The sequence below is a fragment of the Nomascus leucogenys genome, chromosome 10, assembly GCF_006542625.1.
Source record: "Nomascus leucogenys isolate Asia chromosome 10, Asia_NLE_v1, whole genome shotgun sequence".
Taxonomy (NCBI): domain Eukaryota; kingdom Metazoa; phylum Chordata; class Mammalia; order Primates; family Hylobatidae; genus Nomascus; species Nomascus leucogenys.
Window position 1 is genome coordinate 61,623,736 of NC_044390.1, and position 16,313 is coordinate 61,640,048.

Below are 16,313 nucleotides of genomic sequence, written 5' to 3' on the forward strand. Positions count from 1 at the left end.
GTGGTGCCCTGCGCCTGTAGACCCAGCTACTCGAGAGGCTGAGGCGGGATAATCGCGTGAGCCCAGTTGTTTCGCCCCACAGCACGCCAGCCTGGACTACACAGTGAGACCCTGTCTCAAAAAAACAAAAAACAAAAAACCTAAAACTAAATTGAATGAATGGAGGAGATAGGCCATATCATGGACTGGCGGGTTTATCAACGGAAGAATCATTTTGAGGGTGCTAGGAACGTGGGAGGAAGTGAGAATAAAAGCTTCTTGTGAGCACTGTGCGCATCCTGTGGGGGAGCCCCCACCTTTAACTTTGACACCACCACCGACCCCACCCTGGGTTAGCCCCGTCCGCAGGCCTGGTTCTAACCTCAACCTTGTGCTCTGGGCCCCTTTTGGCTTGCATCCCTCAAGCTGAGCCGACTCCAAGGCCTCCAAGGCGGCTCCGTAGCCACTGGGGAGTAAACCAGAATCTCTCTGCCTGAAGATGTTCAGCGTGGCTGAGGTTGCAGTCCCCGAGCGCAAATCTTGATTGGAGGCTGGAGGCGGAAGTGACGTCAGTGGAGCGCTGCTGTGTTTTCCGGCGCTTTCTCCGCGCAGCCAAACCCGTTTTTTTCCTGGTGGTGTTGGGGCTTAATACAGCTTTGGCGAGGGCGGATAACGGGCGAGAGCCAGCGGTGGAAGGGGTGGTGAAAGTACCAGTTTGCCCCAGGCCGCCGAGGGGCCTCCTTAGAGAGGCCTTGCCGGCTCCGCTCGCGTCCGCCGGGGCAGCGCGGGTCCTTCTGGCGCCGCCAGTTCCAAAAAGCCACTCGAGCTGTCACTGCAACGGCCCTGGGCCAGGAGCCGTTTCGGGATCTGTGGTAAGGGCGCTTCTTCACGATTTTTGCAAACACGGTGATTGCCGCTTCAAACTCCTCCAAAGCAATTCTTTGTGACTTTTTTTTTTTTTTTTCCAGAAACAACGAGTTTTCGTCGTTCGAGTCAGGTTAACTGTGGTCCTTCGTCCCCTCATCTCCTGGACCTGGCGAGTCCAGCTCGTCCCGGTGAGTACTGGGGTGAAAGTTGGTTTCGGGGGCTTCTTCCTCCTGTTTTATCTGAGAATTTGTTTTTCTCTTTGCGCGTCCTGTATTTACTTTTGACACACTACATTCAGGTAGAAACATAAAGCTGTACTTATTTCTCTATGTGAATATAAACGTTTGTAGACCACGAGTCTTTCTACTGAAGAAAAGCAAGAATACTCAGCTATTCTTTTTATCTGAACTTCCTAGGCCTGTACCTCCCCACAGAGCTTCAAAACGGGGGCTTTTAGGAAGGAGGAATGGAGGCTTTGAAGTAAGTTGAACATTACAGGCGTGACACTTAAGGTTTAAATGCGGTAATACGTGTCCTATAGATAAAGACATGTCCTTTTAAAACCATAATACTATGAACCAAGAAAATTTAAAATGTTGTTAATATGTACCCCGTGTAAAAAGGTACAATTCTCCACTTTGTTCCAATATATGCTTTTGATTGTTTTGGGATCTAATATGTATCCAAGGTCCATGTCTTTTAGTCTCTTTAAAACTAGCGGACACTGTCCGTTATATTGTCTTTTTGCGGAGTCACTCGTTCTTTCAGAAAGTTAAACATTTTGGTAGTTCTGATTGTATTCTGTGCCGTGTTTAAATGTATCCTTCATTTCTTGGTGTATCCTGTAAATGGATGAGTGTCTGAATGGTTAATTAAGGCATAGTAAAAAAATTCATCATAGGGCTGTTCTTAGGGAGATTGTAAACTAGTGGAGAAGGCTGCCATGTAACCAAGCAAATAAGTGTATTACAAATTGATGAGGGTCTGTAAGTAGAGGACAGAATTATTTTCTCTATTTTTCTTTGGAATAGGCAATGCTAAGAAAAGAGTGATATTCAAGCTGAGACCAAAAATATGGTGTGATTTAGCCATGTTGAAGGGGAAGGAAATAAGAGCTGGGCAAAGCATTCTGTGAATTGGCTGACTCCATTTCTATGGTGAGAGAGAGGAGTGCATCAAAGTTTACTCCCAGGTTTGACAGAGTCAGTATTCTTTCCTTGGTTGGGGAAACAATGTGATGGGATAATTTAATCTTAAATGTATGACAGGAAAAAATTAGTCATATCTTTTTTTGGAGACAGAGTTTCGCTGTTGCCCAGGCTCCAGTGCAGTGGCAGGATCTCGGCTCACTGTAACACTGTAACCTCCACCTCTTGGGTTTTCAAGCCATCCTTCTGCCTCAGCCACCCTAGTAGCTGGGATTACAAGTGTGCGCCACCATGCCTGTCTAATTTTTGTATATATATATTTTTTTTGGTAGAGATGGTTTCACCATGTTGGCCAGTCTGGTCTCAGACTCCTGATCTCAAGTGATCCTCCCACCTCGGCCTCCCAAAATGCTGGGATTACAGGTGTAAGCCACTGTGCCTGGCCAAAGTAAGTGATATCTGACAAATGATGTAAGTCAAGGGAAAATAGGAGAAGCATGAATGTGTTTTAATTACATGAATAAGAAATTAATTCAAGGGATTAATGAGAACCAGTGCTTGAGCATTGAAAAATAAGCTCTCCATGAAAATTCACTGATGTTAATTATTAGTCTCAGGAAATATGTATATTCATAAGCAGACAAAACCTCTTTCAATGTTGTTTTTTTCAATTCACTTTTGGGTTCCTTCTCCTACCTAAATTAGTCCTTCGTTTCCCTGAAGGAATGTCCAGAGTAAGCATCTGTGTGACTCCTTATAGACACTCATACACCTAGGGGGTTGGCTTGATACACTCCATGTAAGTGAATGACCAGAAAACTCACCTGCCAATGTGGGCTGCCAAAAAGCTGTGAAGGGGCCACATGGCCTGGAAATACAACAGATCTTAGAATAATGTCTGTTAATTATAACATCAATGAGGGAAAAAAAATGGAATTCCAGTAGGGCCACTCTGTAGATTCTGCATGTTCTTCCCATGTCTGCGTGGATTTTCTCTGGGTACTCTGGTTTCTTCCCACATCCCAAAGATGCACATGTTAGCTTAATTGGTGTGTCTAAATTATTCCACTATGAATGTGTGTGTGTGTGTGTGCCCTGAGCTGTTAGGATGGGCTCTGGCCATTTTCATCCTGGAACTGAAATAGGTGGATTGGAGAATGAATGAATGAATACAAACTATTGTAAAGTAAAAATTCCTAAAACATTTGATAATGATACAAATGTACAACGGTAAATGGTACCACCTAGCAAGCTGGCCCCATTTGTTATTGTTTTTGAGCTTCTTGGTGGCAGGAGGTGGTCCTTACAGTTTTTGCTTTGGAAACATTTATTTGTTGATTTAACCCACCACTGTTAACTGCCATCACACACCAATTCATCAAAAATTGGATAAATAGCCTATTTTTATTAGTCTTTCTTAAATGTATATATAGCTCACATTTATTTCAATATTTAATATTAGAAGTGTTTGGGGTCTTTATTTAGAAGTTTAGTGACGTTTTTGTGACCAGAAATATGCTGTAGGAGCTTAACTCGCTTATATCAATTAGCATGTGAAAAATTCGCTTTGTTGTATGTCATTTCGCTTAAAGTCTCAGTTTCCAAGAACCCGTTGATGACTTTAAGTGAAGACTTAAATTCTATATATTTTATCTGTTTGGCACTTAGGGGTTCCAGTGAGCTAGCCGCATGTAGTGAAATCATTGATGAGGGTTCTGATATAAAGTTGCTGAGGATGTGCATATACTGCTTTTTGGAGAGTGTATTGGCAAACCAATTTCAAAAACTGTTGGCAGTATATACTAGTTTTATGCACATACATGCCCTACAGCAACAGTAATGTGTACAATATGTGTATCAAGATAAAAGTAGGCCAGGTGCAGTGGCTCAACGCCTGTAGTCCCAACACTTTGGGAGGCCGAGGTGGGTGGATCACTTCGGGTCAGGAGTTCAAGACCAGCCTGGCCAACATGGCGAAACCCCAACTCTACTAAAAAAATACGAAAATTAGCCGGGCATGGTGGTGGGTGCCTGTAATCCCAGCTACTTGGGAGACTGAGGCCGGAAAATCGCTTGAACCAGGGAGGTGAAGGCTGCAGTGAGCCAAGATTGCGCTACTGCACTCCAGCCTGGGCAACCAGAGTGAGACCCTGTCTAAAAACAAAACAAAACAAAACCCAACTGACTTGAGACCTCAATTACATCTGCAGTCTCTTTATTTTTGCTTATTCTTCTGTTAGAAACGGTCAGAGGTCGTGCATACACTCAACAGAAGGGTGTTATCCAGGGTATGAATGCCAGCAGGGGGGATCTCTGGGATCATATTAGAGTATTTGGCCACAGTGTGGCTGTAGCCCACTGGATGGTGAAATTTGCTGGGTTACTCAGGCTGGAGTTGGTCATAGTCCTTAGTCAAGATTGAAGCAGTGTTTGAAGGCAAAGGCCAGCTGCAATGGGTGGGTCAGCCTGTAGGGGGAGTCAGGACACCACTGTAGCTATGAGGCTTGGACTGCTTCATGTCTGCCCTGGAAGTGCTGTGACAAACACACCTCTGGGGCACACTCACACTGATGGTGATGGGCAGCTATACAGGGGAAATTTGGATGCCACTTTGTTTGCAAGGCCTGGGACTTCAGTGTTCACGTTTGGAGGCCTTTGGGAACAAACCTCTGGGGCACAGGTCATGCAGCAGCATGCATCCTGGCATGCACATTGTCTGTGTCATGAGGGACACAAGCCATCAAGCCAGTTGGCATATGTGCAGAGGGTGCCTCTGCTAGTGGGAGTCCTTTGAGCATGTGGCGTCCGTGTTAGGAGGGCCACAGGGTGGTGGTGACTGGGCCAGGGTTTTGTGGTATCCTGAGGACTGTGTTCTGGGCACATGGTATGGACAGAGCACCCTCCAATACCCTCACACCCACACTGCTGACCACCATGCCACAACTGTATCCAGCAGGCGACGCTCCCTTGTGCAGTGTCCATCCCATGTCCCCTTTTAGTATGTTCCTCTAATTAGGTCCTGAGGCCTCTGTCTCTGGAGAGTGGCTGTAAATTCTAGCCCTGTCCCGACCAAGAGGAGAGATGTTCTGGCGTGTTGGGCAGGTTAGATACAGAAAAGGCAACACAACAAAACACATCAAGTAGCAGAAGCATTTTATTCCTCACAGATCTGTGAGAAGAGGGTTGTCCTTGAGGTCCTGACGGCAAGTCAGGAGACAGTCGGGTGCCAACCAGTGGGTGGGGAATGAGACAGAGAGGACCTGTGGGACTGTGCCTTTGTTACGGTCCATGGGCCTTATCCCTCAGGCTTTCCCAGCATGGTTGTGGATTGGGTAGCCCGAACAGTGAAGAGAACTGATTTACGTGACTGGTGTTGGCCAATAGGTTTCATTATGGTCAGCAGCTGTGGGGTGTGTTGGGTTTGGGGTCAGTGAGGTGAGGAACAAGTAGGCTATGTCACAAACAGCACACAGGGAGGGGAAGTTTTAAGTAAGCCAAAGGTGATGGGATCCGACTGGGTTCCAAATAACTTACGTCAGGTCTAAAAATGGATGTAGGGCAGTTATGTTGGAGGGTATGAGCTGATGATTTAGTAAAGCATATGTAAAGGTTAGTGGTATTGTGTGTAACCAAGGGGCAGGAGTGGTTGTGGTTGGATAGGCAAGGCTGGAGGTCGAGATAGAAAGTGGGAAGGGTAGTAGTGTTGCGGGACAATCAAAGATAGGAGAGACCGAACAGAGTGAGTTCAGGAAAGGTCTTTATTAAAAGGTGATCACCTGGCTCAGTAGGACTAGCGTCCAGGAAATTCTGAGCCCTGGACAAAGAAAGCAGCCACCTTTTAAGCAGTCAGTGGCCGGGAGCTACTGGTGCAGGAAGCATACTTACAGAAGCGAGAACAAAGGCAGTTGAGCAGTCTTTTACATTTATCTATACTACATGTTCCGCATCCCTGGGAAACCATGTTTCTGTATTAACCTTGTAACTTTGCAGCTGCACTAGGGAGGTGAAGCAGGAACTCACTGAGTCTCAAGGAATGTGAAATTAGCAAGTACAGATAAGGCTGGCTGAGCACAGAAGGAAAAACAGGCAGTTAGTATTCTTCTCTCTTAGACTACGGGGTGAGGGGGGTAGGAGGAGGGGCTATGCTAAGCTTAGCTTTTGAAGGAAAAAGTAAAAATTTTTGGTTGTCTTTGATTATACTCGTAAAATTCATGAATTCCTTCTTCAGTAGAAGGCATCAGGAAGTAGGTGGTCCCCTCCCTGGGGTTAAGGAGTTTACTGCCATGAGGCAGGTGCCTCTTGGGGAAAACAGTAATCTCCATTAATTTTAGTAACTGCTACCAGATTTTCCTTCAGGCATGGGTATGTGGGTGTGCACATATGAACAGAAAGCAAGCACTCTACGAGGATCATGGGCTAAGCAGACAGTTCAGGAAGAGAAACATCTTCTGTGTCCATTTGTGTTTTAGGAGAGGCAGTCCACGGGCATCACTGTGTGGAGGTTTTAGTGTGGTGGTGGAGTCATCTCCACCATCAGTCTTGGGTCAGGGCTGTGTTGCTGGAGGCAATGTTGTTTCCAGCAGTGATATTTTGGGCCAGGACAAAGTCATCTAGGATGTCACTAGGGTATCCTTTTAAAGTGAATACCCACTGAAGTAGATGTGGCCCTCCAGGTTGTAAACCAACAAAGCACCTAGTAAGATGAACCGTTAACAGAATGATATGTAGCTGTACCTGACAACGTGTTTTTGTTTCTGTCTTTTGGTGGAAGTTTAGGTTCAGGTGGGTCCCCTATCAGATGAGCAGCTGCTGGGCCTTTGGGACAATCTAATGTTAGTAAGTCCCAGGAGACTATGCACCCTCTATTCGGCCTTCAGCCCTTGTGGGATGGGGACAAGATTGAAAATAAGTTAAGCCCTAGAGCATGATAGAGAATTTCAGGAGTTTGTTTTTTGGACTGGAATTTGAAAAGTAGTTATCTGAGGGCATTTTTCTGTCTTTCAGTGAAACCAGTTATCTGAGACCTATTAGGGAAATGAAAGTTCTATTGAATGTATTTTTCGAGGCGCTAGCATTATGTATTTTAAGAAATGAAACATGGGGCCGGGCACGGTGGCTCAAGCCTGTAATCCCAGCACTTTGGGAGGCCGAGGCGGGCGGATCACGAGGTCAGGAGATCGAGACCATCCTGGCTAACACGGTGAAACCCCGTCTCTATTAAAAATATATAAAAAAAAAATTAGCCAGGTGTGTTGGTGGGCGCCTGTAGTCCCAGCTACTCGGGAGGCTGAGGTAGGAGAATGGCGTGAACCCGGGAGGCGGAGCTCGCAGGGAGCCGAGATGCGCCACTGCACTCCAGCCTGGGGGACAGAGCGAGACTCCGTTTCAAAAAAAAAAAAAAAAAGAAATGAAACATGGGCTGGGCACAGTGGCTCACCCCTGTAATCCCAGCAGTTTGGGAGGCCGAAGTGGGAGGATTGCTTGAGCCCAGGAGTTTGAGACCAGCCTGGGCAACGTAGCAAGACCCTGCCCCTTAAAAAAAAATTAAATTGACAAAAAAGAAGTGAAACATATATCTAGGTTACTAATAATGTCTGTAACTCCAAAGGGAATAAGTAATGTCCTGGCAAGGCCTCATATTGTGGCCTTTAGTGTATGGAGAGATGTGGGATTTTGCTTTATATTTTGGGTATCTGTCAGACAAGAGATTCCCAGGGTTTTTTTTTTTTTCTCCCACCTTGAAAGGGACAATTTTTAGGTAATGACCCAATAGTTTATCGTAACCATGAAGAAGGTGGGACGGTTTGTTGACCCAGGCATCCAGTGCTAAGACAGCTGCCCGAAGTTTGGCCAGGCATGTTGTTTCTTGGGTCCTGTCCTTTATTAGGGACATCCTGGCTAAGGGATGGAACGCAGCAGCATTCCGCTGAGCCCCATCGCTTACGATGGTCAGCAGTGGCCTTTGCACAGTCTATGAACTCCCATTACTGTTCACTTAGTTGATCCCAGGGGCTTTCCAGGTAGTCAGGGGACCTGGGGGAGGGAGGAGTGACCTCCTTCAGCACCCTGGCATCAGGCAAGGGACTGAAGACAGGGGAAGCCACTGCCGCCTGCGGGTAGATTAGACCCGAGAGCCTGAGATTGGCTTCATCGTGGCCTAAGGAACCCTCAGTGGCCAGGCAGAGCTTGTGGAGGGTTGTTTCCCTGACCCAGAGCACAGTGGGCAGCTGCATAGGAGGATCACAGGCTCAGGTCTGTGAGATCATCTGTTTCCAGGAGAGCCCAGTAGATGGCCAGTCACTTGTTTTACTAGTGAGTAACAGGAAGTCAGGAGGGGCAGTGTCTCTCCTAGAGGGCCTGGGGCAGCTAATGACCATCATAAGTGATCCAGAGACTCCAGCAGGCATTTAAAAAGTTGCCAGTCTCTCTAGCATGAAGGAGGTCCTTTTAGGAAGTTGATTTTTTTCCCCCGTTTTCTTTTTTTTTCCTTCGAGGCATTAATAGGAGTGCTTGTTGATTTTAATTTAAATTATAATTTGTAAATCAGGAATATGTTGCAACCAGAACCCAAAAATTACTAAAAGGTACTGGAATTACTTCCCCTTAGTGACCATGTCAAGAGTTTCCTTGGGGAAGGCTGTTATTGGTGCAGTGCATACCTATGTTCCTGGAGAAGGTGGATGTTGTAAAGATCTTGTTTGCAAAGATCCTACGTGACGACAGATCTGTTGGGTAGCCTGGAAAAGGTGTGTTGTGTCCCACTGGAGGGAGAGGCAAGCTGCAGCTGAGAGGCTGTTGAAATAGGCACTGAACAGGGCGTGTTGTCCAGGCCGGGTGTGGTGGCTCACGCCTGTAATCCCAGCACTTCAGGAGGCCGAGGCGGGCAGATCACTTGAGATCAGGAGTTCAAGACCAGCCTGGCCAACATGCTGAAACCCTGTCTGTACTTAAAAAAAAAAAAAAAAAATTATCCGGGCATGGTGGCGTGCACCTGTAATCCCAGCTACTCGGGAGACTGAGGCAATAGAATCACTTGAACCCTGGGAGGCAGAGGTTGCAGTGAGCCGAGATTGCGCCACTGCACTCTAGCCTGGGCAACAGAGCAAGACTCAATCTCAGAAAAAAAAAAAAAAAACAAAAACATGTTGGCCAAATTTATAATTAAAAGCACAATAGTTATTGGTTGTTTATTGAATAGAATCAGGAGTTTTAATAATATTGGGTGTGGGCGCCTTGATGGATGGAACCACAATATGAAGGCTGTAGTAATCCAGCATGAGGTGCCCTTTATTTTCATCTTCAGATTCAAGAGCAGGCACAATTGGGCTGTCAAATGGAGAAGCAGTAGGGATAATCACCCCTTCATTAATTAGGTTTTATAGAAGTTTTAATCCTTGAGGCCCTGTTGTAACTTACATTGGGCCATGTGAAATATTTTAACTGATTATCCATGGGGTCCCATTTTATCAAGCCAATTTGTAAGTGTCAAAGTCTCACTTTAATTTTAATTTGTTATTTATTAGCATATATATTTTTCTTTTTTTTATTATACTTTAAGTTCTAGGGTACATGTGCACAACGTGCAGGTTTGTTACATGTGTATACATGTGCCATGTTGTTGTGCTGCACCCATTAACTCGTCATATACATTGGGTATATCTCCTAATGCTATCCCTCCCCCCTCCTACCACCCTACAACAGGCCCCGGTGTGTGATGTTCCCCTTCCTGTGTCCAGGTGTTCTCATTGTTCAATTCCCACCTATGAGTGAGAACATGCGGTGTTTGGTTTTTTGTCCTTGCGATAGTGTGCTGAGAATGATGGTTTCCAGCTTCATCTATGTCCCTACAAAGGACACGGACTCATCATTTTTTATGGCTGCATAGTATTCCATGGTGTATATGTGCCATATTTTCTTAATCCAGTCTATCATTGTTGGACATTTGGGTTGGTTCCAAGTCTTGGCTATTGTGAATAGTGCCGCAATAAACATACGTGTGCATGTGTCTTTATAGCAGCATGATTTATAATCCTTTGGGCATATACCCAGTAATGGGATGGCAGGGTCAAATGGTATTTCTAGTTCTAGATCCCTGAGGAATCGCCACACTGACTTCCACAATGGTTGAACTAGTTTACAGTCCCACAAACAGTGTAAAAGTGTTCCTATTTCTCCACATCCTCTCCAGCACCTGTTGTTTCCTTTTTAATGATTGCCATTCTAACTGGTGTGAGGTGGTATCTCATTGTGGTTTTGATTTGCATTTCTCTGATGGCCAGTGATGATGAGCATTTTTGCATGTGTTTTTTGGCTGCATAAATGTCTTCTTTTGAGAGGTGTCTGTTCATGTCCTTCACCCACTTTTTGATGGGGTTGCTTTTTTCTTGTAAATTTGTTTGAGTTCTTTGTAGATTCTGGATATTAGCCCTTTGTCAGATGAGTAGATTGCAAAAATTTTCTCCCATTCTGTAGGTTGCCTGTTCACTCTGATGGTAGTTTTTTTTGCTGTGCAGAAGCTCTTTAGTTTAGTCAGATCCCATTTGTCAATTTTGGCTTTTGTTGCCATTGCTTTTTGTGTTTTAGACATGAAGTCCTTGCCCATGCCTGTGTCCTGAATGGTATTGCCTAGGTTTTCTTCTAGGGTTTTTATGGTTTCAGGTCTAACATTTAAGTCTTTAATCCATCTTGAATTAATTTTTGTATAAGGTGTAAGGAAGAGATCCAGTTTCAGCTTTCTACATATGGCTAGCCAGTTTTCCCAGCACCATTTGTTAAATAGGGAATCCTTTCCCCATTTCTTGTTTTTGTCAGGTTTGTCAAAGATCAGATAGTTGTAGATGTGTGGCATTATTTCTGAGGGCTCTGTTCTGTTCCATTGGTCTATATCTCTGTTTTGGTACCAGTACCATGCTGTTTTGGTTACTGTAGCCTTATAGTATAGTTTGAAGTCAGGTAGCATGATGCCTCCAGCTTTGTTCCTTTGGCTTAGGATTGACTTGGCAATGCGGGCTCTTTTTTGGTTCCATATGAACTTTAAAATAGTTTTTTCCAATTCTGTGAAGAAAGTCATTGGTAGCTTGTTGGGGATGGCATTGAGTCTGTAAATTACCTTGGGCAGTATGGCCATTTTCACAATATTGATTCTTCCTATCCATGAGCATGGAATGTTCTTCCATTTGTTTGTACCCTCTTTTATTTCACTGAGCAATGGTTTGTAGTTCTCCTTGAAGAGGTCCTTCACATCCCTTGTAAGTTGGATTCCTAGATATTTTACTGTCTTTGAAGCAATTGTGAATGGGAGTTCACTCATGATTTGGCTCTCTGTTTGTCTGTTATTGGTGTATAAGAATGCTTGTGATTTTTGCACATTGATTTTGTATCCTGAGACTTTGCTAAAGTTGCTTATCAGCTTAAGGAGATTTTGGGCTGAGATGATGGGGTTTCCTAGATATACAGTCATGTCATCTGCAAACAGGGACAATTCGACTTTCTCTTTTCCTAATTGAATACCCTTTATTTCTTTCTCCTGCCTGATTGCCCTGGCCAGAACTTCCAACACTGTGTTGAATAGGAGTGGTGAGAGAGGGCATCCCTGTCTTGTGCCATTTTTCAAAGGGAATGCTTCCAGTTTTTGCCCATTCAGTATAATATTGGCTGTGGGTTTGTCATAAATAGCTCTTATTATTTTGAGATATGTCCCATCAATACCTAATTTATTGAGAGTTTTTAGCATGAAGGGCTGTTGAATTTTGTCAAAGGCCTTTTCTGCATCTATTGAGATAATCATGTGGTTTTTGTCATTGGTTCTGTTTATATGCTGGATTACGCTTATTGATTTGCATATGTTGAACCAGCCTTGCATCCCAGGGATGAAGCCCACTTGATCATGGTGGATAAGCTTTTTGATGTGTTGCTGGATTCAGTTTGCCAGTATTTTATTGAGGATTTTTGCATCGATGTTCATCAGGGATATTGGTCTAAAATTCTCTTTTTTTATTGTGTCTCTGCCAGGCTTTGGTATCAGGATGATGCTGGCCTCATAAAATGAGTTAGGGAGGATTCCCTCTTTTTCTGTTGGTTGGAATAGTTTCAGAAGGAATGGTACCAGCTCCTCCTTGTACCTCTGATAGAATTCGGCTGTGAGTCCATCTGGTCCTGGACTTTTTTTGGTTGGTAAGCTATTAATTATTACCTCAATTTCAGAGCCTGTTATTGGTCTATTCAGAGATTCAACTTCTTCCTCATTTAGTCTTGGGAGGGTGTATGTGTCGAGGAATTTATCCATTTCTTCTAGATTTTCTTGTTTATTTGCATAGTGGTGTTTATAGTATTCTCTGATGGTAGTTTGTATTTCTGTGGGATTGGTGGTGATATCCCCTTTATCATTTTTTATTGCGTCTATTTGATTCTTCTCTCTTTTCTTCTTTATTAGTCCTGCTAGCGGTCTATCAATTTTGTTGATCTTTTCAAAAAACCAACTCCTGGATTCATTGATTTTTTGAAGGGTTTTTTGTGTCTCTATCTCCTTCAGTTCTGCCCTGATCTTAGTTATTTCTTGCCTTCTGTTAGCTTTTGAATGTGTTTGCTCTTGCTTCTCTAGTTCTTTTAATTGTGATGTTAGGGTGTCAATTTTAGATCTTTCCTGCTTTCTCTTGTGGCCATTTAGTGCTATAAATTTCCCTCTACACACTGCTTTGAATGTGTCCCAGAGATTCTGGTATGTTGTGTCTTTGTTCTCGTTGGTTTCAAAAAACATCTTTATTTCTGCCTTCATTTCTTTATGTACCCAGTGGTCATTCAGGAGCAGGTTGTTCAGTTTCCATGTAGTTGAGTGGTTTTGAGTGAGTTTCTCAATCCTGAGTTCTAGTTTGATTGCACTGTGGTCTGAGAGACAGTTTGTTACAATTTCTGTTCTTTTACATTTGCTGAGGAATGCTTTACTTCCAACTATGTGGTCAATTTTGGAATAAGTGCTGTGTGGTGCTGAGAAGAATGTATATTCTGTTGATTTGGGGTGAAGAGTTCTGTAGATGTCTATTAGGTCCGCTTGGTGCAGAGCTGAGTTCAATTCCTGGATATCGTTGTTAACTTTCTGTCTCATTGATCTGTCTAATGTTGACAGTGGAGTGTTAAAGTCTCCCATTATTATCGTGTGGGAGTCTAATTCTCTTTGTAGGTCTCTAAGGACTTGCTTTATGAATCTGGGTGCTCCTGTATTGGGTGCATATATATTTAGGATAGTTAGCTCTTCTTGTTGAATTGGTCCCTTTACCATTATGTAATGGCCTTCTTTGTCTCTTTTGATCTTTGTTGGTTTAAAGTCTGTTTTATCAGAGACTAGGATTGCAACCCCTGCCTTTTTTTGTTTTCCATTTGCTTGGTAGATCTTCCTCCACCCCTTTATTTTGAGCCTATGTGTATCTCTGCATGTGAGGTGGGTTTCCTGAATATAACACACTGATGGGTCTTGACTCTTTATCCAATTTGCCAGTCTGTGTCTTTTAATTGGAGCATTAACCCTTTTACATTTAAGGTTAATATTGTTATGTGTGAATTTGATCCTGTCATTATGATGTTAGCTGGTTGTTTTGCTCGTTAGTTGATGCAGTTTCTTCTTAGCCTGGATGGTCTTTACAATTTGGCATATGTTTGCAGTGGCTGGTACCGATTGTTCCTTTCCATGTTTAGTGCTTCCTTCAGGAGCTCTTGCAGGGCAGGCCAGGTGGTGACAAAATCTCTCAGCATTTGCTTGTCTGTAAAGTATTTTATTTCTCCTTCACTTATGAAGCTTAGTTTGGCTGGATATGAAATTCTGGATTGAAAATTCTTTTCTTTAAGAATGTTGAATATTGGCCCCCACTGTCTTCTGGCTTCTAGAGTTTCTGCCGAGAGATTAGCTGTTAGTCTAATGGGCTTCCCTTTGTGGGTAACGCGACCTTTCTCTCTGGCGGCCCTTAACATTTTTTCCTTCATTTCAGTGTTGGTGAATCTGACAATTATGTGTCTTGGAGTTGCTCTTCTCGAGGAATATCTTTGTGGCGTTCTCTATATTTCCTGAATTTGAATGTTGGCCTGCTTTGCTAGATTGAGGAAGTTCTCCTGGATAATATCCTGTAGAGTGTTTTCCAACTTGGTTCCATTGTCCCCGTCACTTTCAGGTACACCAATCAGACGTAGATTTGGTCTTTTCACATAGTCCCATATTTCTTGGAGGCTTTGTTTCTTTTTATTGCTTTTTCTGTAAACTTCTCTTCTCGCTTCATTTCATTCATTTGATCTTCCATCACTGATACCCTTTCTTCCAGTTGATCGAATCGGTTACTGAAGCTTGTGCATTTGTCACGTAGTTCTCGTGCCATGGTTTTCAGCTCCATCAGGTCCTTTAAGGACTTCTCTGCATTGGTTATTCTAGTAACCATTTGTCTAATCTTTTTTCAAGGTTTTTAACTTCTTTGCCATGGGTTCAAACTTCCTGCTTTAGCTCGGAGAAGTTTGATCGTCTGAAGCCTTCTTCTCTCAATTCGTCAAAGTCATTCTCCATCCAGCTTTGTTCCGTTGCTGGTGAGGAGCTGCGTTCCTTTGGAGGAGGAGAGGCACTCTGATTTTTAGAGTTTTCAGTTTTTCTGCTCTGTTTTTTCCCCATCTTCGTGGTTTTATCTACCTTTGGTCTTTGATGATGGTGATGTACAGATGGGGTTTTGGTGTGGATGTCCTTTCTGTGTGTTAGTTTTCCTTCTAACAGTCAGGACCCTCAGCTGCAAGTCTGTTGGAGTTTGCTGGAGGTCCACTCCAGACCCTGTTTGCCTGGGTATCAGCAGCAGAGGCTGCAGAACAGCGAATATTGGTGAACAGCAAATGTCGCTGCCTGATTGTTCCTCTGGAAGTTTTGTCTCAGGGTACCCAGTCGTGTGAGGTGTCAGTCTGCCCCTACTGGGGGTTGCCTCCCAGTTAGGCTACTCGGGGGTCAGGGACCCACTTGAGGAGGCAGTCTGTCTGTTCTCAGATCTCCAGCTGTGTACTGGGAGAACCACTACTGTCTTCCAAGCTGTCAGAGGTTTCTGCTGCCTTTTGATTGGCTCATGCGCTGCCCCCAGAGGTGGAGTCTACAGAGGCAGGCAGGAGCCTCCTTGAGCTGTGGTGGGCTCCACCCAGTTCGAGCTTCCTGGCTGCTTTGTTTACCTACTCAAGCCTCAGCAATGGCAGGCTCCCCTCCCCCAGCCTTGCTGCCGCCTTGCAGTTTGATCTCAGACTGCTATGCTAGCAATAAGTGAGGCTCCGTGGGCGTAGGACCCTCCAAGCCAGGCACGGGATATAATCTCCTGGTGTGCCATTTGCTAAGACTGTCAGAAAAGCGCAGTATTAGGGTGGGAGTGATCCAATTTTCCAGGTGCCGTCTGTCACCGCTTTCCTTGGCTAGGAAAGGGAATTCCCTGACCCCTTGTGCTTCCCGGGTGAGGTGATGCCTCGCCCTGCTTTGGCTCGCGCTCAGTGTGCTGCACCCACTGTCCTGCACCCACTGTCTGACAAACCCCAGTGAGATGAACCCGGTACCTCAGTTGGAAATGCAGAAATCATCCATCTTCTGCATTGCTCACACTGGGAGCTGTAGACTGCAGCTGTTCCTATTTGGCCATCTTGTATGTTAGCATATTTATACCTAATATGGAATATTTTAGGGCGATGGGTACTATGACTATGGGAAATTTAAGCAAGGCTACAGTTAAAGCAAGGCATACCTATTTTTTTCTCCTGTATTTAGTTACCCTTTTAAGATTTTAGGGAGCACAATGTTTAAATTTAGTGGGATCCCCAGGTATAAGTGTAATTTGAGTCCCAGATTGAGTAGGCCTATGCAGTTTTGTTAATTGATACATTTTACCAAATGTTAAAGTCTAATTACCTTTTATTTTTTCCCCATGTCTCATGGTCTGTGTTTAAATCATTAAGTAATCTAGGGCCAGCGGGATTATGTTTGTTAGACCTGGCATTTGCTTAGTACTTAAAGTTCAAAAAGTTCCTCTTTTTTTTTTTGTTCTTGAACTTGTAACCTCCTAAATCTCAAGGCTTTTTTTCCTTTTTTTTTTCTTTTTTTTGTTCTTAGGCTTTTAACTGCCTGAAGGGTTCTGAATTTCTGTCTCTGGTTGATAAGAGGAAAAGAAGGAGGAGTAATGCTAGCCCAGTGCTTCTAGGCAATAGAGGACTGGGAACTCCAGACCTCAAGACAATCAGTCTCTTTCTTTCTCTTTTTTTCTTCTAAGTAAAATCTTCAGAATGGCTTGTATCTCCAGGTGGCTAAAATATTTTTTCCTTTGTTTACCT

The 16,313-nt window shown here is 44.0% G+C and overlaps 1 protein-coding gene across 1 annotated transcript in view; it reads left to right on the forward strand.

Annotated features, from left to right (window-relative positions):
- The first annotated feature begins 569 nt into the window (after positions 1–569).
- ZNF266 (zinc finger protein 266) overlaps positions 570–16,313 on the forward strand; it is a 29,320-nt gene continuing 13,576 nt past the window's right edge. Inside the window, exon 1 of the mRNA XM_030820928.1 lies at positions 570–1,034. The gene's annotated coding sequence lies outside the window, so the exon portion shown is untranslated. The remainder of the gene's footprint in view (positions 1,035–16,313) is intronic.